Source organism: Sturnus vulgaris, chromosome 18 (assembly GCF_052056855.1).
Source record: "Sturnus vulgaris isolate bStuVul1 chromosome 18, bStuVul1.hap1, whole genome shotgun sequence".
Classification (NCBI taxonomy): domain Eukaryota; kingdom Metazoa; phylum Chordata; class Aves; order Passeriformes; family Sturnidae; genus Sturnus; species Sturnus vulgaris.
This window is the reverse complement of record NC_142260.1, coordinates 12,538,624-12,563,111: the sequence shown is the minus strand read 5'-3', so window position 1 is coordinate 12,563,111 and position 24,488 is coordinate 12,538,624. Positions and strand designations below refer to the sequence as shown.

At 39.0% G+C, this 24,488-nt stretch overlaps 1 long non-coding RNA gene across 1 annotated transcript in view; it reads right to left on the bottom strand.

Moving 5' to 3' along the window:
* Positions 1-24,098, bottom strand: part of LOC148221757 (uncharacterized) — a 69,296-nt gene extending 45,198 nt beyond the window's left edge. The window contains exon 1 of the long non-coding RNA XR_015807473.1: positions 24,009-24,098. This is a non-coding gene — a long non-coding RNA (uncharacterized LOC148221757). The remainder of the gene's footprint in view (positions 1-24,008) is intronic.
* Positions 24,099-24,488: the final 390 nt, after the last annotated feature.

Sequence of the window (24,488 nt, the reverse complement as noted above, 5' to 3'; positions counted from 1 at the left end):
ATTAAAGGGTTCAAGGCAGCAAACATTTGGAGATGCACTGAAGGGGGGTCAGGACCTAGAAAATCTGCAGTGAGGGACAGGTGAACCAGAACATACCTGCATTTCTAACAGCAGTTGGATTAAGCCTGTCACCCTCAATTTAAATTTAGGAGAGAAAGATCTGGTCCTGTCAGAAGCTGAAGCTAGAGGTAACAGCAGGACTGGGATCAGATGGAGGACTGTTTATAGCAAGGCCTTTTGAATCACTGCAAAGGCCATGTGCAGCAGACAATTGGTTTAATATATAGACAGAAAAGAAATAGGGCTAAGATTTGCTGTTTAAAACAGCCCAGGCTGAGAGGAGAGCTGAGCTGTTTGGAGGAGGCTCTGAGAAGCTTAAATACTGGAAATAAAACACAGTTCATGGTAGACCCTGGCATTCTGAGGTGTTAAAACCAGATCCAGGCTCAATTAGAGGATAAAGCATCTTGATCCCCCAAATTAAAGTAATTTCTTCATCCTACAGGGATCTTAAAGCAGATTGAACACTAGAACTGATGCAGATTTTTAAGGCTAGGCCCAGGATTCTGTAAGCTTAAAATTAACAAAAATCCAAATGCATTGACAAGAACAATTCTTATTACTCAATCCCACAGGTTAAGTCAGGGCACTAAGAATATAGCTGCAAATTTTGGAAGTGCCAATAGATGAGGATGAAGGCTATGAATCACTTGGGAATTGGATTATGTCCTATGTGGGCAGAAGTTCCTAGGTTGCATGGTTTAGGGTGGGAATAGAGATAATATTGTGAAATTCAGTGATTTAGAGCTAGATTTATATCACAGTGCTGAAGTGGCCACAGGTCTAGGACAAGACTTAATGCTGACAGAGGCTGGGATTAAGGTTGAGATTGGAAGAAATCCCCAAGCTTGGCAAAGAAAAACTGTGAGATTTTAAAAAGATTTAAGGCACATACAAGGTTGTAAATTGGTAAAATAATAGTTTAATAGAGACTTGAAAGTTCCAGAAGGACCAAATATTTTGGTGGAAGGCATAACAGTGTGATACATCTCATTAGCCAGGGGAAAAAAACAGTAAAATGTCAAACAAATTATGTGAGCACCTAAAAGAATGGAAGCAAAACCAGTGTTACTACCTCCCTTTAACAGCATTTATTCCACAGGTGGCCCATTTCCCCAAGACAACACTTTGGAGGTGGAGAATAAATACAGAAGTCATAACAGCACTTTACAAATTATGACCCAGAGCTCAGTAGGACTATTGTAATAAAATCCCAAATCTTGATTTCTGCATTCTCATGTCCCAGTCAGACACTGAAAGCACTAAGTCACGAGAAGGATTCTTTTCAACTTTTCAAGAAATATTTATATTAAAATAAATATCAAAAAGTAAATATAAATGTAGTTTAAAGTAATGAGATCATATTCTCTCTCTGCCTAGATTAGAAGTCTGGAGATAATACAGAGAAAAATGGTAAAAGGAAGCATTGCAGGCAAAATTAACTGTTTATTTTAAGGTTTGTTTTGATTTGACTTTATTCAGAGAAGTAGAAAATTGCTCTTGAAATAAGTGTTGGGTTCTTCCCCCTACCTTTATAAACTATTTCTGTGTTTTATGTATCAGTTTCATATGAGGATAAAATTTCATTATATAAATTCTGTTCAAATTAAAACACAAAATTGGCTTTTTATTTAAGTTAGCCTTAACTAAAAAGAAGCAGGTAGAAGTGATTCTCAGTTTCAAAAAATCAACTTAATTTTATTCAAATGCCTTAACATGGCAGGAAATATTTTGTTAGTGTTCCAAATTTTTTTGTGTTCTCTGTATCATTTAGAAATTGTTTATTGAGGAATGTTACTGTTTAGAAGTTTTAACAGCATAGTTCTCGATTTGACAAGCTTGAGAATAAGCACCAAAGGAAAGACTCATACTGTCTGAAGTTTAGTAAGGCTGTATAATCAGCAAGATGAATTATTTTAAAGAAAGGGGGAATTAAAATAACATGAAGTTTCCCACAAGCAGGGTAGGATTTTTTTTTTTTCCATTTAAAGACCTAGTCCAAAAGTAAAGCATGCCAAATTTGTCATAGCTCAGTAGTCAGGTACTGGGTGTTTATTCCCCCGTGTGATAGTATAAACAGCTGCATGTTCTGCTTCTCCTGCGAGGCTGCCATGCCCTGACAATCCATTTTGTTCCCCCACGCCTGAAGAATGTCTGTTCCCTCAGCTGTGTGCAGCAGTCACACCAGGTCCCAGCACTAAACCAGTCTGGTTTCTGATGAATTGTTTGTGCCCAAGAAATCCAGTGTCTTAGAGCTGTGTACCCCACATCATTCTTTCTCCACCTACAGAGCATTTAGTCAAGGGGTGAATCACCACATCTCAGCAGTGTGGCTTGGCAGCATCTCCCAGGCACGGCACAGCTGTAGAAGGTTACTGAGGCTACATGGTGTGTGAAAGGGTCCAGAAATTTACCTCCTGGTGAGGCCTTTGGGGCCAGCACAGGCCTGTCAAAAACCCTGCAGGTGAGTGTGAGGCTATCACCACTGCAGCAGCAGCAGACACAGAACATCCCAGACTGCACTCTTAGGAAGAAACTGTCAAGTGGCTTCTCTTTGCTCCAAGCATTTACTCAGGAAATTGGTGGAGAACCCAACAGAGCTGAAGATAACATTTCCCCTCAAATACTTCTATAATGAAAGAGGCAGCTTGGGTGGAGGAAAGAGTAAGGGAAGGAAATGCAGAGAAAGTACCATTTTGTATATTTAGTGGGAAAAAAGAAACAACAAAAAAGATAAAAATATCAAGCTGTCATTTCAGCCTTCTTAAAAGTGAGTAGACACACCATGGGGTCCTTGTGCCAAGGAGTTTCCTGAGGAAGCCAGACAGTCTTGGTTTGCAGTGCCCATGACAAAGGCAGGGCAGTTCAGGCATTTCTCCATTAACACCTGGCTAATGGATCGTCTGCAGTGCAAGGCAAGCTCATGCCATGGCTCACTGACATTCACTGCCTGCAGCTGGTATAGGACATCATCCCTGGTCACAAGTTAAGGCATGGAAGATGCCTGATTTCTTTTTCTCCTTTCTCAGTCAACTGTAGCCTTCTGCAAGTAGCAGTTCAGAGGAGCGTTGAGATGAAACATCACAGCCTGCAGCTCCTCACAAAACGCTAAACACCCCAAAAACTTTTGAACAGCTTGCCACTTTTAAGCCGCGCTAGAAATAAACATTTGAGCTTTGGTGCTTTAAGAAAAGGACTTGCATGTCTGTGGTGAAACATTGTTACTGCTAGAGCTGATTAAAATGGAACAAACAAGGTGTGAGGGGTCAATAACTAAGCAAGTTCTCCAAGACTGACTCATTTACACAGAGGGGTTTTTTGCTATGCTGCAGTCATTACATAAAGCTGAGGAGTAGTTATGACTGTACACTATGCACACAGCTGCATGAAAAAATTATTCTTTATTTGCCATTTTTTACCTTCTTTACAAAAGCAACAACAGGACAGTTTGGATAGTAAGTGTAGGATGTGAGTTTGTGACAACCAGGCTTAAGCCACCTTCACAACTACCTTGCTTCAGAGACAAATTTCAGGATCTTTTAATTCAAAAGTAGACTGAGTTTATGTCTAAAAATTTTTGCTTTTGACAGACATAGATTCAACTGACATGATCAAGTCCTAAACCCTGGCTCACTGGCGAGTCCATGAACCAATTGCCACTGGGTAGTCCTGTTCCTAAGCACAGGGACTAACTCCTGCATTGGATTGAATTTCATTCCAGTTGACTATAAGAAATAACTGTTTAATACTTGACAGGTAAGACACAGAACATCTCCAGAGCATTCACTCCTTCGAGTAACAAATTGTTTGGTTGCTTATATTCCATGCTCTTAGCTTCATTTTCTAAGTGAGAGCCCCAAATTTACAGGTCCTACTACCCAAGTAAATTCTCATTGCCACAACTCCAATGTTTATAATGTGCAATTATCCTCTTATCTTGAAACAAGAGCAGGGTGATATATTGGCCTTGTAGCACAGAAAACATATCAAATCTGAACAGGCAGCATAAGCCATCAGACCTCTTCTTTAGCAGTGCCAAACATCCCTCCTGTTACTCTGCCTCTGAAGGAAGCTTTGCTGGAGAAGCCACTTCACACCTGCAGAAATATCTTTCTTGAATGATGGGGTGGTTAAAAGCATAAAATATTTTTATTGCTCAAGTTTCCTCATAGAACCAGTGTCTGGCTGCAGGGCACTTCCACCTACAGATCGACATAAAAAAGATCCTGCTGTGTATAAGCTGTCCTCCCCCACTGGGCAGGGGTAATGGGAGAAGGGAATTCTTTAGTTACTACTCTGCCTAACTGGAAGACAGACATTCCCGTAAAACTGTGTGTGGGAGCATTTCACACTGAAACCAAAACACTGTTAAAAGTAAATTCAGTGAACTACTTCTCATGCAGTGCAGCTGCTATATGGAGAGATGCTGATATTTTATTATACACACACGAACTGCCAGACAGCAACTCCACTGCAGTGCCAGGGAGATAGCTCTCCTTATTTTGTCCACAGGATGCTGTTATTAAAGCTTTCACCAAGGCACACATGTCAGCCCCAGCCTACCCCTTATCAACCTGAGGTGCCAAGAGCAATATGTCGTTTCTGATTGCAACTGTTTTAATCCAATTAAATTCATGTTTGGAGACCACACAATCAGCAGTGTAAATTGACGTGACACTCTGGACTTTCTAATGATACCAGATTTATGCTGCTAAGAGAACGAACACGGGCCAGCATGGCCATGAACTCATGTGACATTTAAATCTGTTTCATGGGAAAAATCAATTGCACATCATTGCTTTGTGCAGTATCACTCCAAGGACATAGAGATGTCATGGCCCTACTGCAGCCATGAGGCACCACATTTTAAACAAATGATCCTGATGTGATGGTTAGGTAGCTGAGTGACACAGAGTGACACGGATTGTTTTGTTTTGCAAGTTTTAACATCAATGTGGGAGAAAAAGAATAGTTTATTCTCTTAGACCAAACTGACAACATTGAAATACTTTATGCTTAATATAATTGATTTTCCACCCACGAAGAGACTAGTTAAACACTAAAAATCAATGCCAATCTCTAAACTACTTTTTTGATCACATTTGTCTGTTCTGTAACAGGTTATATTGAAAAGTGTCAAAGTAAAGGGAAAAAGGTAGCCAAGGGTATAATGCAGTCAAGACCATCACACCCTTCATAATAAACAGAGTATCAAAATATTAACGACAGTGTAATTCTGCTTGGCAATAAAACTGTGTTGGCTGTTCAGGAGACTGGTGTCCTGGAGTCGGCCTGTATTCCTGTTCCATATCAAAGGGAAAAAAAACTTACAACATTGCAATTCTGGGAACATCAATGGAGTGAAATTAAGGCTTCATACATGGCCTGAGCAAGTCCAACTACTTTTTATCTGTAATTTCTGGAACTGCTAGCCCAGAAAGGTATACTTGTCCATTAATGACCAAAGTAACTTCCTGTCTCAAACATTTGTAGCTTAGATTTCTCTGTCCTTTGAGGCATAAAGATTATTTGCAAAAAATATTTAAAGAAATGTTGACTTTTTAAACTCTAGAATCATTACCAAACTATATTCTTAGGCCAATCTAAGACAATGACAACAATAGTAATGTATTATTTACAAGGGATGCCCGTTTTCGAAAGGCCATCACACAAGCTACTTTTAAGATGTTGTAAAAATTTAGAAATCCCAAAGAAAACAACAAATAGATATTAGATGTTAAAATTATCATGATCCACCCACAACATAATGAGCTTTGTATGAGAAAATGCTACATACTCTGTGTCCATGCCACAGTTTAATCCAGACAAATGAAGAGGAGCTTCAGCTTCTACTAATTTACAGTTCTGCATCATTATTTCTGCATGGAAATACCAACTGTTTTCATATAGAATGCTGAAGCTGTCATCATACCCTGGACACCTCAACCAAGTAGCATGCCTAGAGCCAGCACAACCAGTTAGGAAAAGTCAGGCTTTCTCATTATTATCAGCACTGGATAAAGATACTTTTAATTTCTATCAAATGTTTGAGAGTTCTTTATCAATTAATAAATGGACACGTTACTTGACTGACTGATTGCTCTTTGTTGACCTGTGTATTAACTAACCATAAGGAGCTTTTGTCTTGCAGAAAACAACTCAAATTCTGAATTGACATGGGGATAAAGATCTTCAGGGCTGTAGACATCCTGCACTTGTACACAATTTAAAGAGAGTTAGCTGATGCCATAATGAAATCTGTGCCACCAGCTCCAGCACTGGCCACTTCTGTCTGAAAGGTGTCACCACTTTTAGCAAGATGGTCAGAGCTATCACTCTCCATGCCAAGCCCACCAAAGCCAAATCTCCCCACTGTGCTAGTGGAAACTAGAAACAAAGGCACTCTGTGAGCCTGAGAGCTGTAGTCCCATTAATCCTTACAGGGAACTAGGTCAAAGAAGCCCCAAGGCCTCTCTGAACTACATAAGCAAGTAGAGGCCTATAAAAGGATATTTCTGCAGCTGAGAATGCCTTGTGCAGAAGAACAGCCAAATTAATAGTCTTTTCCAGACACACCCATGCACTGGATAACAGGAGAAAAGGCAATGTCCAAGCTACTCCTTAGTTCCAGAAACATCCTGTGGCTGGGCTAGTGGCTGGGGGCAGGGCTGAAATCTGCACAAAAGAAATCCCAGTGGATGCCAGAGAGCCTCGGGCTACCCCTTGACACCAGCTGTAGCAATAGCCAAGGATTTCACCCACTAGGGCCTGAAAGGACACCAAACAAATCTAAGAGCTGTTAGAGTCTTAATTTCAATGTACTGCATAGAATTTTTAACAGCAGCTTGCAGTTAAAAGGTTCTCTAAGCACTGTCAAAGTCATGGGACAGCCAGTAATCGCTGTGTTTTCTTACAGCAAGTTATAGCACTCTAGGAATTTTTCAGACAGTTTAACAGAGAGTGAGATGACAAAAGGTATTTTAGACATGACATAGAATGCACTTGCTCAAATACTATTAATGGTAAGAGTGCATATATACAGCGAAACAACTAAGAAGGAACACGAAATACAGCTTGATACAAAGGAAGAAACAATTTTCTTAGACTTCAGCATCTTGCACTGCTTCAGCCTAAACAAATGTTGTAAGGAAACAAGACTGCAACTTAGGTATCAGACTACATGTATCGTATGATACAGATGCTCAAATACTTAACTCTATTCTCTAGGAACACTCCCTGTTACACACCAGTAAGATAGAGAAATCTTTTAAAGCTTTAATTTTTTTTCTTGAATTAGCCTCATGAAGCACACTTTCCCCACACTCATTAATACAAAGCTACCATAAGAATCTGGCTCTCATTAGTTTGGAAAACACAGAATTGCAAATCACAGAAGAAGATGTAGCAATGACAAAGCTTGTGGAGGTTTGTACCCAGATCTATCCAGCCCTTCTTTTTCACAGCACACAATTGTGTGTGATACAATTCTCATCCTGCTGCTGCTGCTTCTTCCCAGGACTTTCAGGTAGCACAGGTGCTTTCTGTGCCAGGCCTGTACCAATCTGCTTCCTCTGAGCAACCCTGATGGCTGTCTGCAAAACATCCAAGAGAAGCTTGGTAAGTCATTTTCCCCCACATATTTCTGCTTGCCAGTGCTGAAAAAACAAGAGGGCAGCAATCCAAACTCAAACAGGTACAGGGGCTCCTTATGCTTTCTCATATTGTTATTAATATCCAAATTCTAGATCATTTTGGAGTCTAGGCATAGAAAGAAATCAAGCAGTAGGAATAATCATAAATAAAGAACCCTGGACATTCTGAAAACATTATATATTTTTAAAAATTAAATTCAACTGTATTTTGAATGTGTAGGAAACAGACAGCATGCCCTCCTCAGTCTCCCCTCCAGTCTAATATATCCCTTTTTCTGTCATATTTATCTTTTGGAACACTTTTCCCTCATTGTCCCTGATGTGGCATTATCCTAATTTGCAACAGTCTTACTTTCTTACCTAGCTTTTTGTGGCAGCTGTATCTGAATTTTCTTTTTTTTCATGTTAATCACGTTAAAGAAGACATTTTTTCCTGCTCTTCGTGTGAATGGGGCCTAGCACAGGAGACTCTAGTCTTGAATTATCTCTGTGCTCTACTAAATGGCACTTTTTAAATGAGTTGCATTTGGATGAGGAGAGAGCAGTGGATACTGTCTAACTGGAGTTGATCAAAGCTTTCAACACTCCCTCACAATATCCTCACAGGCACTCTGGGGGTGTGCACTGGACAAGGACATTTCAGTGGATGGAGAAGTGGCTGAAGGCAGATCCCAGAGAGCTCTGAGCAGGGGCACAGGGGCTGGCTGGAGGCCACTGGTGGCTCCTCCAAGGTTCAGTGCTGCTCCAGGGTTGTTTAACTGACTCATCAGTGACCTGCACAAAGGGGCAGACACCCTCACCAAGTTTGCTGATGACTCCAAGAGGGGAGAAATGGCCAGAACCCCAGAGTGCTGTGGATCCCTTCAGAGGCACCCTGGCAGGCTGGAGAGATGGACAGAGAAGAAGTGTCTCCAACTGAACCCAGGGAAATGCAGGGTCCTGCACCTGGGAGGAATAACCCCATGTGCCAGGGTTACTCACACAGTACAGGCTGAGGACTGACCTGCTGGAAAGCAGCTTTGTGGACAATGCACTGGGGTCCTGGTGGGTGACAAAGTGTCCAGGAGCCAGCAGTGTGCCCTGTGGACAAGAAGGCCAATGTATCCTGTGGGGCATCAGGGAGAACATTGCCAGCAGGTGCAGGCTGGTGACTGTGCCCCTCTGCTCAGCCCTGGGGAGGCACATCTGGAGTGCTGTGCCCTGCTCTGGGCTCCTCGGTACCAGAGAGACAAGGAGCTCCTGCAGCAGATCCAGGGCACAATAACAGAGATGATGAAGGGGCTGGAGCAGCTCTGCATGGACTGAGGGAGCTGGCTCTGCTCAGCTCCAGAAGAGATGACTGAGAGGAGACCCTGCCAGTGCCTGCCAGCATTTGAAGGCAGTGTCAGGGATGGAGTCAGGCTCTGCTCGGTGATGCCAAGCAATTGGCACAAAGCCAAGGGCACAAAGTGATGCACAGCAAGTTCCACCAGAATATAAGGAAGAACTTTGCTGTGCAGGTGGCCATGCATTGGAACAGATTGTCCAGAGACGGTGTGGAGTCTCCTCACTGAAGGTATTTGAGAACCAGCTGGACACAATCCTGGCAATGTGCTCTGGAATGACCCTGTCTGAGTAGGGAGGTTAGACAAAACCTACTGTGATGCCTTCTAACCTGACCTAGTCTGTGATTCTGTGATTCTGTGGAATTAACGGGAAAACTTCCTGATGGAATAATAGCTCAGTATAGTAAAATGTTTGACAGCAATGTCATTAAATAGTCCCGGCCTGGCCCTATGCAGAATAGTATACAGTGAGAAATTGAGATTTTTTTTTTTATACAAGAGGTGGGGTGAGGGAACAGAGGAAAAAGACATTTATGAAGTTTTGAGAGGCAATTTCTAGAATATTATTTGTAGGCTACCTACTGAGAAGAAAGTGAGATGTTCCAAAAGAAGAATATTACAGAGGTAAGTAAGGTTAAAACAAAATGAACACTTGATCAAATTTATAGGTATTATGTGGTCAGAAAACTCCCTAGACACTGAAGATGTCAGGACTTCTCCCATTAGTAGTACCAGTCATATGCAGACATAGGAATGAGTTACCACAGTACTTCTGGGGGTTTATTTTCAGGTATCACTTGAGTCTTAACTCCAAACATATGGGAATGTAGCATGCCACAATAAGTTCCTATGTACCTATATAAAGTATAAATAATGAGAGCAAGGACTTATGTTATAGATAGTAGCAAGTAAAAGAGATTGTAAGAAGATTCATTAGCCATGGTCATACAAGAAGCCAGAAAGAACTAGCATTGTGCAATATTCTACAACCTGAGAAACATAAACTTCAGCTATGCTAAACAAAAATAGCAAAGGATTACTCACTCTGGTACTTTAGCTGCTTCAGTTCCCACTTTTTAAACTTCATATCTGCATGTACATGCCACGCAAGTCTCCAGACATCAAGAAGTCCAAGTTTTTCAAGAACCAAAGCTGCACAAATAAAACAGTACTGCTGCAATTCCTCATTTATACAACATCAGGAAAAAGTGAGAAAAATCACATCTGTTAAGAGTGAACTCCAAGTTCAAAAAACCAAGGAAAATGAAAAAAGTGTTGCTTGTGCTCACATCTTCTGTAACTGATCAGGAGGTAAATTGGTTACAGGTATCACTCATCTGAGACCTTACCCAAAGGAACATGACAGACTTCATAGATGCCTTTTATTCTTGCATTTGGACTGACCTGAGTATCTGTTTAATCTTTTTGCAGTCAAAAGCACAAAAGTTCAGCTATTGACATTTTCTTACCTGAAGCTGATGTGAAAAAGAAGGTTGAAGTTTAAAATTAATTGTCCTAGATTTTTAAATTACTATGCACAGAAAATTTTGAAAAATAGCATATGCTTACAAATATGTCAAAGCTCAGAAAATGTTTTCAGTTGGGTTGGATGTAGGGGTTTGGGTTTTTTCACTTTTCTTTTTTTAAACATTATAAGCTTTAATCTGTGACTACTGACAAAATTCTCTGGTTCCACCCAGTAAACACACTCAGAGTCCCCCCACACACTCAAACTCTTTTGATTCAACTTACAATTAGATGAAGAGCTTGAAAAATTCAATAGATTTTGTTCCCGTTATAATCCTTCTGAAGGAATGCCTTACTTTTTTTGCAGCTGGTATCTCAATGGTCTGTCTGTTTAGACTTTCTGTGCTTTTACCAGAGATGAAACACTCAGCATCCAGCTGCCTGTGCAGCCTCAAACCTCCAGTTCTGCATTTGCAAAACCGATGCCAGGGAGTGGCAATTATACTTCAATGACTTTATTGACTACAAATGATTAAGACAAGCATGACTGACAAAGCTTTACTGACCACTTTTATTTTTAACGCAGCACCATTCCATACCCATTCAGAATTAGCTACATGTGGTTCTTGCATGAAGCAATGCTTTACCACTTCTTAAGTCTGTGGGGCTTTTACAATAAGAAGAGTTATCCTTTCATAACTGGTCATAATGGCTTTTGGAAACTTCTCAGAGCTTTTTAGATTTTGAGGGAGTGCAACAGAACTCTGTTGTTGTAAAGCTATAATTTTTTTATTATTTTCTTCGTTTGGATTAACTTATACTGCCATCATGTGGACAGGAATAAGAAAAATAATTATTCAATGAAATCCCTCAAACTTGAAAGCCTTACTTTCCTTTTAAAACATTCTTCTTACAACCAAGACAAGCACTGACTCAAGGTTATTGAAACAGGGGGCAGATAAGCCCCTGAATATTTGTCTGTTTGTGGTGACCCCACAGAAAATGTGCCAGTGCTTGAGGACTCCGTGGAAGGACTGTGGGGCTGGGGCTGGGCCACCACTGAGTGGCACAAGTGGTAAAGATGCTCTCCTCAGCACAGGGCTTCACTGCTCTTCCTCAAGCCCCTTGTCTGCACGGGGGGGCCAGACAAACCCAGAGCAAGCAGAAGACAGCTATCATTGCAATGCAGAGTTTGCACAGGACTGCAATGCTGCCAGGCTTTCAGCCCATGCACAAGACTCAAGAAACCAATCAGACAAGGCAGCAGCTCCTTTCCACTTGTCATTCCCTGGGTCTGTGTGCTCGTCCTCTTCCCTGGGTGCTGCAAGAATGTATTTGCCTTTCAGCATTAAAAACTTCAACTGCAGTACTGTTGTCAGACATCCAGAGGATAAAGTGTGAAAAGACAAAGAATGACTCAAGAAGTAGAAATCTTCTCTTTTTTTACCAACTGACATAATTTGAAAGAAAATTACCACAAAATTTTAATATATTACACATTTCTTATTATTTTTAAGAACTTAGTCATTTTGGAAAAAAACAGTTGTCAAATAATAATGATTTGTATGGACTAAAGTGCCTTCAAAAAGTATTTTGTAATACCTGTACAGTTAAAAAAAAATAAAATAATATAAGCACATTATAGTGCCAAGAACCCCAGAACACAGAACTGAAATAAGAATATGCTGGAATTGTTGTTGAAGGACCAACAATTTTCAAGTGTAACTACATGATAGAAAATTAGAGCTGGGATGTTTGCATCCATATATAGATATCACTTTATATATATATATATCTCTCAAATTTAGCTTGCCAAAATCTAGTAATAATCTTCAGTAAAGTACTAAAATGTCGAAGTAAAGGCAGAATGTGCCAGCTTCATGATCTCTTTCTGCACAGCCTTTATAAGCTGTTTTTCATGGCCCAGCACAGGGCAGCAGTGAGCAGCATCAGCCCTCACCACGAGCAGCACTGTTGTCCAGAATGTCCCACGGAGTGACGTGCTGCTCACACTGGGCTCAGCACAGCAGGATCACACAGATAAGAGAACATAAATAACATATTGATTTCCCTGCTGGAGAAGCTTTTTAAGAGGGATGCCTCAAAATCCATGGAATATGATTCTTATTCAGGAATTTAACTTAGAGCAGAAAATAACCTTTAACACAAGAAAACTGCATCCAAACTGTCTGTATGCCATAATCAGTTTATAAACAAACTTATATTGGCTAATGTCTAAAGAATTTACACAAAAATATTGCATGTACTGCCACACAAGTGTTACTTGAGAAATCAATATTCACTAAGACTGAAAGAATATTTCCTCTACATTCAGGTACTTTGACTACCATAGCTTTTTCCTTTGCAATAATTATTAATAGCTATTTATTAGGAAATGCAGATTATAAAATATTGCTCAGTTTAATAGCTTCATGATTGAGCATTTAACTACTTAATTTGCAGGAGTAACTTCTTTCATTCATTTACTGGGTGCCATTTTCCCCTTGTGTTAAAATCAGATATATTCCCACAGCTGTTCTGGGGCCTTCACAACTTGTCATGTCATATCTTGCTGTTATACAGGTTACAGCTAGAGGTGGTAGATAATTGAATTTATACCAGGTGTAACTCTTAATACAACAATAATTCTTTCAATTTCATAACATTAATTTATATTAAGACCAGATTAATTCTCTCATTCATTCAAAGTGACAGCACTCTTCTCTCATTTGCCTTTAGACACAAGCTTGACAAACTAGACTAATGGAAAAAAATAAATCAGGTGTTAGAGATTAGATAGATTAGAATCTGGACAAAAAGATGGTACACTTGCAAAATCAGAGGAGACTAAAAAAAGGGAAGGGTGGAAACTATAACAAGAACTCCATCAAATAAACTGACAAATTAGTTATCTCCAGTATATAACAAAGTTTCATGCCATTTCTGTCACTAAGGCTGAGGTTCAAGCTTGACAGAAAACACAGGACTCCTCCTAACTCATGGATCAAGCCTATGTGCAATAAAATAAACAGAAAAGAGGAAAAGAGAGCAGGCAGCACTTATTTAATCTATCCACTTCAGGTTCACTCAGTCTTAATACTTTACATTAACAACCTCATACTCTTCAAAGGAAATACCTTGATAAAAAAGCATTGTGAACAGTGGTGCTGGAGGGGATCCAACATATGTTGCTCATTTACCAGTGAAATGTTCACCAGCCTCAGCTGTAGCTCCTTATCTGTCTCACCACTTCCCTTGTAAGCAGAAATAATTCCCAAGAAACAGCGTACAGAGTTCAAGGAAAGCAAATACTAGGACAAATGGATCACATCCCTCTACTCACACAATTTCTGTGGTACAGAGCATGAAGAAATGTGGACACACTGTTAGAGAGCTAGGAAAATTACAGCCTAGAGCTTCTGCTTCTCTCTCAGCCCTGCCCAGGCTGACAGCTTGTTCAGCTTCAGTTAGGGAGACTTTCTCCCAGGATGATAACTTGGTCAAATAGAATGGAATTAACAACAGTAGATTAACACCTGGTACCAGCCTGGGACTCTTCCTGAACCACGGTCCCACGGGCATTCTCTCAATTATCCAGTGAGTTACTGCCTTGTCTTAGCTCTGCAGAACATGCTAGAAAAGTACAAATCGTGCTCTCAATAAACGTCTCTCTCCTCTCTTGGAGGATGACCGTGTACTGTGTCTTATTTCTGCCGCTTTCAAAGGGTTAAATCCTTAACAGCTGCACTGAGACTGGTCTGGCTTGGTTTGAAGGGAGCCCTACAGATAAACACACTGCATTTTCACACTGAGTGTGACAAGTACTTCTTCATACTTCTAGCCAGCTTAAGAAAGATTTCTCTAAACACAAGACAGAAAGAATGTTTCTAAAATATTTAAAATTGCTATCTGGAGTTCTGGGTTTATAGTTGAAAGATTACAGAAATAATTTTGTAGTCTGAGTGAGACTCATTCTTTTCAGTTATGTCCAAGAAAAATGTATCACAGCATATCTTGTTAGTTACCTACCAATTCCATCAGAAAAGCTGACACAAAATCTGAACTCTGATACAGAAGACCTACCCTGAAATACAGCAAAGAGGGGCTGGACAAAATACACTGTACCCTCAACATAAAATAACAACTTTACCAACATACAGAGAAGCAGCAGGTGTTCAATATTCCTAGGCAAACTTCTGCCTAGATAAAACATATAACAAAGAAAATAACTCTTCAGACCTTTTTCTATATTTGATTGTAAGGTAGTAAACTCTAAAGGTCTAAAGAGGCTTGGATCTTGGCTTCTTACCTTGCCTTAACTTGTAACAGGCATTCCTTTTCTTTCCTCAGTCAGACCACACCATGCAAAAATGGTGAGATAAACAAATGATTTTGGCTAATCAAATCTAAAAAAGTACTTCCCCTTCTTTCCCTGAGGAAACAAATATATTTCCATTCTTCTTCCTAACCATCCTAGGTGTGAGCCCATATTTCATGCAGTGTTTCCTGGGGCTGTCTGGCCATTTCCATTCAATGATCAGAGGTGGTTGAAAAACAGGCAAGGGCTTCCCAAATCTGATGGGATTCAGCTCTGGGAACTATGGAAACCTTTGAGCTGAAGCACCATGCAGAGGGGCTGCTCAAACTGGGCTGTGGCTACACACACTCTATGGCCCACAGCTAACCCCCAGCAGGGAATTTCTCCAGAGTTTCAGGAAAGAAAGGAGTTAATATTTTGCAATCTTTGCATTCCTTAGTTGTGACCCACAGAGTCTGGCTGTTTGCCAACTGACCACTTAGCCAAACCTGGGAGGGCTCCAGGCACTGGTGCTGCCACTCCAGTGCAGAGCCCACCCTGGGGAGGAGAGCTCAGACCAAACTGAAAAAATCAAAGTATGACAAACTCAGATGGGAATCACCTTTATGATAAAGACAGGCAGGTTTGACAAGCTAGCTGTTCAAAAAGCTCAGAATTAGACACTGCTGTCTCACTGCTGTACATTTCAGGGACATTCCAAGGATAGGAAGCTATATCCTAGTCTGAAACTTCCTACAGTAAAACTAATCTCCTGAAATTGTCGTTAGACAAACAAATCCTGGGACTTTGGGCTTGTTCATGCAAATACATGAAAGCAGCTGCAAAGGTACAGAAAATGTGTCTTTTAATAAAACTCCCTCAGTTCTCTTTCTTTCTTCTGAATGCTACACTCCTCACTCTCAAACAACTTGGGTCTAAATGATTAATCTGTTTCCTGGGGTGATGGAAAAGAATCTCAGGTGCTTATGTTATAATCAATTAAGAACTGAATTGTATATACAAGGCTAAAACTGAAAAGACTAATGAGGAAAACTTTTTTTTCAAGGTTTCTGAAATTCCTACCTGAGGGATAAGGAGAGCCTGTCATAAGTTTATTTAAATAATATTTATCCAGTTGTATCCCATAATTTAAAATCTGTCATTTAGTTATTATTTATCTTGTTATCAATTTCCTAGAGGCCTAGACCTAAGGACAATTAACAAAATATGAGCCAAAATTTATTGTCTATGCTTGAATACATAGAATATAAACACTAGTCCACCCAAAGGCTGTTTAAAAACCAGCTGAACAAAGCCTTAAGCCTGGTGTCGTGCCATGAGAGAGTGCCCAGGGCTATGCCATCATGGCTCTCTGTCCTTACACACAAGTTTTTATTCTTGCAAGTGTCCAAGTAGGCTTGTAAGCCTGGAGTCCAGAGGAATTCCATTGCTCATATGAATAAGGGCAATGCTAGCTCAGAATAAGGCACAAAATTTGCCTTTCTGATCTGAATATACAGCTCTTCCAATGTGCTATGAGGAAAGTGCTGGCTGCAGCCACACTTTTGGGGAAGTTCTGTCTTTATACTATTGCTCCACATCCAGTGAAGAAGCCATCCTTAGAAAAACTTTTTAATCTAAAGTAAAAGCTCTAAGCTCAGCTCTGCTCCTGCTAATTTGGCCCCTTTGGAGGAAACAAAACAGCCACGAGCAAATTACTGCAAATGGCTTTAAAAATGAATTAATTTGCTCACTCTTTTGGGCCCCTGGGACTGAAATGTAATCTGGCTTGGTCTGTGAGATTCTCCCAGTGCCCGTGCTTTCTTCTGGGCTCTGCAAACTGCAGCCCAATGGAAAACTTTATGAGGCAAATGTGGGGAGAGGGTTTCTGCATTATTATTTCTAGTGACTGGACTGGTTTACAGAAGTCAGAGTAGTCCAGCTAAATGAAAACCTTTGATGTGGGACTTCCTTTCTTTTCGTTTCTCTGCCTTTCTCTTGGGATGTGCTGCTTACTGCTGGGTGTATCCTGCTTTCATGCACAGGTTATGAAGAACCAAGACTGCCCCAGTGAAAGCAGGGATAAGATTGTGGCTCTATGAGTGCCTTTCATGACTCTGGAAAAATCCTATCTACTTTTCTGACCTAGATAGTCAAAATATTCAATCCCACTGTTAGGTAAGTGGTGGCCCACTGAAAATCAAAAAACATCAGAACTAAGAGTGTCTAAGCTGAGGTTTGGGCTCAGAACCACATATTGCTGGCTTGCAGTCAGAATTTAGGGTAGATAAGTTAGGCCTTAGATAAGATCAGGCCATAGACCCCACAGACAGCAGGAGAATGTGATGGAGACAGCACTAGCAGTAAAACTGGAAAAGGGTTTGGAGGGTGTTGCATTCTTCATTTGGGGATTACCATTAGAAAAGACACACTGTGGCAGATAAAAAAAAATAGCAGTTTGTGAGTAAATAACAGTTTCTATTTGTTATTTATAATGTCATGAATTTAATTCACAAAAAAATAACAACTCAAGATTTAAAAGCCCTTAAATTGTCTAACAATTTAACACAAATATTTTCTTAGGATAGACAAGACAATAGAGATGATGCAGACTAAAATAAACCCATACTTATTGCTCCAGAAGATGGAATGGCAAATTGTTGTCAAGGGAATTCCCAAATCAAGATTTCATGTGAGCTACTGTATTTGGTAGTCCTTTGAAAGAGAGCTCTTCTGTCCCCTTTTTTGCCCTGTATACTTTCAGCCTGTCTACCTTCCTTCCTACTGTTGTTTTTAAACAACATTTTATATAGTCTCTTCTTCAAGACCATTTTCCAGGATTATCTTTTTTGTCTTTCTCTGTTATTTTTACTTGTACTAGGAGTGAGGAAGTTGGTGACCATACTCAGGAAATGCTTTCACCAGACTGCTTTTTGAGATTTCTTTTGCAATAAAAACTGGGACAAAATCACTCATCCTTTTAAGTGACTGAGATGTGACTTGGCTTGTAAGTTCTACTTTCATGGTACTTCTGAGAAGGATGAGAAGCAATGCAAAAAATGCACATCAACTGATGAAACATGAGATTCTTAAAGTAGAACATACTGTACTTTCAGATTTTAAGAGGTAATATTTCCTATCCTAATTTGTATACTTAATACTGTACACAGTTACCCCTTAGGCAGAGGCAAAGAGATGAAGACTTAACGTGACAGAATGGCACAAGGAGCCCAGAAAGGCATGCTCATGCCTAAATGTTGTTCCCAGAGAAACAAAAATGTAGAGTTTTATGCATGTTGAGAGACACTGTCTGATGCACTGCAAACACAAAAGAACAAACTGGTTGCCATTAGGCAAATTTTCACTGTACTAGGAGGATTTAAACTGATGGGCAAAGTTTTATTTTCTTCATGATATACATCTGGAGTAACTCTACTGAAGGCTGTAATCTCATGCCAATATAAAGTCTTCACGAAGTATGAGTCAATAGTGTTCACTTAAAGCAGAAGTTTCTTCATGTCTCTATGCAAAAATGCCCCCAAAGAAGGTAGAAGGTAAAATCTGATCTTTTGAAGAGACACTGAACTAATGATTCATGTATAACTAATTCAAACACTTAAAACACCGTGATGAATTGAGGTCTCAAAAGACTTGTCAGGTAAATTAAGGCAATTCTTTTGGTTTGGTTGAGAATGGAGACTAGATAGTGACAGGGCAGCACAAACCTGATAATATAGGAGATCTTGTGACAAATCCTTAGGGAGACAGAAACATTAAATTTAGATGGTGGACAAAAGAATTAGTACATCAGAGTAATTGAGATCAATTGGAACATGATGTCCTTTCTTGAGTCACGGTTCCCCTTGTAGTCTAACAGAACAATTACTGTTTTATCAGTACAGGGATTAAGATAAGAGCTTCAGAGCTGCATGTGCTTAATTGAGGTGATATGCAGCTCGTGCTGGAACGTTTCTTCATGGAAATAGCCCCTGAGTTTTGTGATGCATCACCTTAACTGGCCACGAAGGAAAATACTTGTTTAAAAACTAAGTCTCTGTTCCTAATCTCATAAAATAAGAGCGGGCAGGCTAAAGTATAGTTAAGAATACAAACAATTGAAATCTTGGCTTTATATCATGATGCCTTCCTAGCTCACAATCCTTATCAAAGAAAAAGTTTTTGGTCAATCTTTGTCAAAAAAATTTAGGAATTAGGGAGACATTTTGAAACTGTTGAGCAAATTCACTTTGTTGAATAGTAGAGTTTATTCCCCCCAAAATAAATGTTTTCTGTAACACACCTTTAAAAAAAACCCAAAAAACCAACAAAAACAAACCTTGACCTATGTCGTTTATTTGAGCTAAACCTCTTTTTTGTGGGTTATATTTAATTCAGTAATTTTATTTCAGTGAGAAGACAGAAAGTTTTCTTCCCTCTGTTTCTCAGCATGCATCTACTGGAAGCATAAATAATCTCATCCATAGTGAAATTCTTTTAACTGTCTATTAGAAGAACTCATTTTTAATGACTTTTGCTTTGTCTTATATTGTCTGAACTACTAGTGTTGCCCCTGGAACATAGGAGACTTGTTTGTATCTTCCACTGCTGTGCAGGTACCAGTGATTAGAATAATCATCAGCAGAAGAAAAGCTGAGATACATTAAAAAAAAAGCTCCAGCAGATCCAATCTGGTAGAGGTAATTGAGGAGGTAGAAGTGGAGTAGAAGAGTGGCTGATGGGAGAGAACTGCAAAAAAAACCCCACAGAGCAGCATGAGACATGCATGAAATTGGAGTTTTCTGCTTCTGTGTGAGGCAGAGTTGAAGAGCAGCAGATGCTGGAGGTGGGGCAAGGAAAAGGAGAGAGTGCAGCCTTGTTCATGGAACTGCAGCTGCCACTTCTGGGCCAAAGAGGAGACAAGGATGTGGCACAGATGAGAGGCTTTCCCCTTGCCTGTCTCCCTGGAGTGACCTGCTGCACAAGTAAACACAACCTTCAGAAACTCGGTGCTGCTTTGATATGAGACAACCAAAAAACCCCTGACACACTTATCTGCCCTTGCCTGTCACTCCTCATTCACTGAAATTCACAGTATCTGTGCCTGGACTGAAACAAACAGAAAAACCTGGACAAGCACGAATTGGTGGAGAAAAATGTAGTTCATACAAGAGAAGAAAACACGTTAAAAAAAACAAAACAAAACCAAAACCAATAAAAAAGGCCCAAAAGAGCATGCACTTTAAAGAAATCGGTAAAATAAGGAAATATCAGGTGTAAACATTGATATCTTAATTTGACTTTGCCACATACAGAATAGAGTTGCTTTTAAACTTAGTTTAAGCTCGTGAGTGAAAATAGAGTCCAAGCCCTTCTTTGCTATCATTTTATAATTAATTAAATATATATCTAAAAGCTAGTAGTGAACAATGTTTAAAAATTTGCTATTTTGAAGTAACTGAAGCATGAATATGATTTTGTTGCCTCTAGACTAGTGAATGATAAATAGTTGCTCCCAATCAATGTAGCTCATTTGAATGTGGAGTAAATATTTACATCTGAATGATGAATAGCTGAAAAGCAGATTTATCATGCAAAGCATTATAGACTGATAATTGCAGCACTATTCAAGCTGTCACAGAAGTAACATAAATTATGCATTTCAAAATGAAAAGACAGGCATTTTTTGATGTTTCCTTTAGATTAATTTACTATAAACATTATAGTTTCTTAAAGCAAAGCAACATGGAAGAAGAAATATGATGGTTATGATTCATTACCATAAAATTATCAGTGGACAGTGTCTCATCACAAGAGATAGATATCTTTTCTTGCTGATGAGATGAAGTCAAACATTAGTAAGCAAATTTATTTCCTTACCACTAGGATGGAGATGGATAGGCTGAAAATGATGAAGGGTAACTGCACATTGTTCAGTGCCTCAGAACAGAAATACTGAAGTCCCCTTATTTTCCAAATAGTTTTATTTAGCCATGTAGAAACCTGATGAGGTCTTTATTTCTTCAAAATATTTCTTGCCTCTTTCTAGAAAAACACTAGTTTTGGTACATTGGTTAATACTAATGTAGCTTTGGACCATCTCATGCCATGTTCTCAATTTTACCTATTAACTGGTTATATTCATGCTGTTTCTTTTCCACCTGGTGATGGTGCATAAAGTTTTCACTCATGTATGAAAGATCATTTTAAACTCTATAACTTTCATCCTGAATGCAAGTTTTACTTTCAAAAATACTGTGTCATTTAAAAAGTAACTTAAACCAGAAAAAAAATTGAAAAGCTGCAACTTCTTTCTTTGGTGGGAAAAAGGAACTATATTACACCTGGAATTCAACTTAGTCACAAATTCTTTACATGAAAAATCTGCACTTTTGAGGTTAAAATTCTGTTATGAATTCTGGAAAAAATGATAGAAACATGTTCAGGTTTTTTTTTTTCCCCTCTTTTCAGACATTATAAAAAGCCTGGGTCTAATGAATACCATAATTATATTACACATCTACTTCTAATTTGAATATTTTCTGAGTTTAAATCAACAGCATCTGAGAAAGAACAGAATCTCAAAGTCTCCAGGAACTTGTAGCAAGCAGAAAATAGCAGTTCTGGAAAAAAACCTCTCATCTGTTTTAAAGAAATGTTCTGGCAAAGGAAGGCATTGGAGCACTCTTACTGTTTCTAATGAAAAGATTAATCTTTAAGTGAGGTCACTCACTGCCACTTGGGAAGACAAGATGAAAACGCATGAGAAACCATTAAAACAGTGGATTTGGTTCTGTTTTCCTGATATACTGACCCTGCTTAGCTTTTCCTGAACTTGTCATATATTAGAATATATAGTGCAACAGTTATTTCCCAATAGTGCTTGCTCTTCATGTGAATAAGTGAATAAAAATATTGTATGAATGAGTGAATAAAAATGCTTTATTTTTCTCATTGAATACCATTTCATACTGATAACCCACAAAGTCATGCACTTTTAGCAGGTGCTACAAGAGTGAGAGTGTGAAATGTGTTGAAATGCTCTCCTGGCTAGCAGATAAGCTGCTGACTTATCTTGGGTACTTGGGACCACAAGCTCCAGGTAATGTCACTTCTCTTGCATTTCCCATATTATGAAATCATTTAAATCAAGCTGGTAACAAGATAAAAGAGACAAAATCCTTTTCACTTTTAAGTCACACAAAGTACTTAGGCATTTTCTCAATAGTAACCACAGCTTCCCTTTTTATGTTTCTGATTGTAGCTGAAAAGCATGGCAGAAAGAACAAAGCTGCTCATACTCTGTGCAAACCAGAATTATCAGGACACTAGCACTGTTTATTAGCTGCAGTGAAACCAAGCATGCAAAGGCAATGTGATCAATGTGATACACTGCAGATCAGAATGGAGCTGAGGAGGTTCAAACCCGACTACATTTATAAATCGTCTGGGTTAATCAAAGTGGACAGACATGATGGAGCAGTGAGAGGGGAGGGTTATTTCTGATCATACTGATTCAGATACCCTGAACCTCTTAGCACACACATAACCAAATCTTCTAATTCTCATGCATGTTCTGCTTCGTAATTTTACACATTTGAGAAGAGCAGGCTGTTGGAGGAGAGGGATGAAGGAGGCACAGATGATTTCATCAGGGTAGTCAAGTTGCCATTTAACTTATGGCACAAAAGTTACTGATCATGTTTAAAATTATTCCTTTTATTTCAGTAATCTGTCCAGTCTCGTCTCTTTTTTCTTCTTTTAATTTCATATATATATATATATCTCACACAAAATGTAAATGAGGGGAAAAAAAGAAGTGTGTAAACATTAGTTAAGAATTACATATAAAAATGAAATTAGGAGCACATTATTTTGTCTAAGTGTAAAAATGCTGCACTTTTGGCAGCTGGGAGTTTTTGCCAGAACATAAATAGTGTGAACTGTAGGTTAAGGGCCCCTCAGTAAAAAAGAAAAATGTAAGTGATGATTTTGTTCCTTTCCCTTTGAAAGCAAAGGATGACACTCACTACTATAAAAGAAAAGAAAAAAAATTAAAATCATGTTTGGAAAATGAAAAATGAGAGTGAAAATTATATGCCAGAACAGAAATAATTAAAAGCTGTAAGGTCCCACATTGCAAAGTTTTCTTTTTTATATAGTCTAGTAAATCACAGTGGGAGCCTTCTAATGAGAAAGAGATGTCATATCAAATCTACTGTGTTTCCAGAACTATGTATCACTTTCCTAGAAGGCCCTCCTTTTTTTTTTCCAGGCTGAAAAGATATGCTCTAGTTGCTTTTTCTGAATCACAACTATTTAATTCATGCCAAGAAGCAGCTGTTGGCTTACAAAAATGCTGGCTGGTGTGATGTGCCACTGTACTGCTGCTTGAGTTCAAGTTCTGTTTTCACTGCTATGCCTAGGAGTGCCAGAGGAAGGCAGAAGATGAACATATTTTCTACATCAAATTGTGGTAAAAGCATTTATGACTACTCCACAAACAAGTTCTGAGTAATCCACAGATTGCATGGAGTTTCTTAAAACTAAGAACTATATACAAATTATAAATTTCAGCCTTGAAAAGAAGATAATCTGCAAAATGATCTAAGAAAGATCTAAGAGAGAAGAATTAATTACAACAGGAAAAAAAATTACTTTGCCCATGTAATGCATTTTAAACTTCAGATATGTGTCAGTACAGAGAAGACATCACTTTACCCTATGTACAGCTTACAAATGACAGGATGTGGCATGGGTTAGGCCTTATTATGGGGAAAAACAACTGGTCCCTCTGTTGACTGTACTTTAATTTTTTATTATTGACTGGACATGAGAAGTAAAAAGGCTTTTTCACTTGTGGAACTGATTTATAATTGACAATAGCACACTTGTCTTCTGATACAGAATTTCTATGGCAATATATACACCACTTTATTCCTCTGTGAAGAGTTTACAGTGAGTTAACACAGTTCATAATTTTACAGAAATATTTAGGAACCTTTTGCTACAGTAGTACAAAGACCACAGATGAGGTATTAATTGCAAAGAAAAGAAAAAAACCCAAAGCAACCCATCAAAAATAATTTTTAAAATACTTTTTAAAGGATATTAAAATTCCTACACTTGATTTTTGCCCACAATTGGCACAGGATGGTTAAATGGGGTTGTACTGAATCATGTTAATGTGGATGATCTCAGAGGAATTACCTGTTTCAGACAGCAGCTGACATTCAGTAGAGAACACTCCTTTTTCTGTTAGTCTCACTTGCAGGAGCACACTGAGAGCTGTCAGAGAGGCAAACTATCTGATATAATTTCCAAAAGTATTCCTGATCAGAAATTTGGAGGAGGCAAGAAGAAGAGAAGTATCAAGAGTGGTTTTTAAAATGTGTCTTCCATCCGTGCTTTTGGGCCACAGCTTTCAAACGGGACCTTGGCCCAGCTATTTGTGGGGTACAGAAAAACTTTTCCTCACTCTACAGTATCACAAATAATCACCTTTAAACAGCATTTTTTCCCACTCCAAGTGACACATTTCCACTTTTCAGGATTGAAAATATAAAATATCAGTAAGTAAAAGATGGAGGGAACAGGAAGTCTTTCACCTGAATTTTAAAAAATGGCATAATAAGCTAAATACAGTGGACTGCAGTGATTCCCTGGTGCATTTCTGGATACACATATGCA